Source organism: Cyprinodon variegatus, unplaced genomic scaffold (assembly GCF_000732505.1).
Source record: "Cyprinodon variegatus isolate N-32 unplaced genomic scaffold, C_variegatus-1.0 Scaffold142, whole genome shotgun sequence".
In the NCBI taxonomy this organism is placed as follows: Eukaryota; Metazoa; Chordata; class Actinopteri; order Cyprinodontiformes; family Cyprinodontidae; genus Cyprinodon; species Cyprinodon variegatus.
The window spans coordinates 710995-711579 of NW_015150595.1; positions in this window are offsets into that span (position 1 = coordinate 710995).

Here is a 585-nt window from a genome sequence, read left to right on the forward strand (position 1 = left end):
TCAATAACAATGTTCTACTGGTTCTGTAGTAAACCCACACTAACAACTGTCACCCTTCTTTGCAGATGACTCATTAATTGTGAAAAAGAAAGATTTTGTACTTGTCATGGTAGACGTCAAAGAAAACCGATACCGGTAAATTAAAAATATTAGTGAAAGCCGAAGAAAAGCATTGGTGTCAAAAGTACACACATTTGTTACTTAAGTAGAAGTATAGATACTGCAGTTTAAAAACACTCTGGTAAAAGTTAAAGTATCAGCTTGACCTCTTTACTCAAGTAAAAGTGAAAAAGTATGTGCTCCAAAAGTTACTTAAAGTATAAAAGTATAAAGTAACCTTTAAAAAAACCAGCCAGATGCCACTATATGAATTGAAAGCTAAATTTTTCTATTCTTAAAAATTCTTTGAGATAGGGCCAAGGATAAGGGAGGTGTCTGACCTTTCAGACATTTTAACATCTTTTTCTGATTGCGACATTGTAGCATGGCATAGACAATTCACGTTTGCAGTTTGAAGAACACCTGCTTCCTTTTCCTTTGACAAATAGCTAACCAATGAGTTTTTGCGTTATACGACTCATCCAA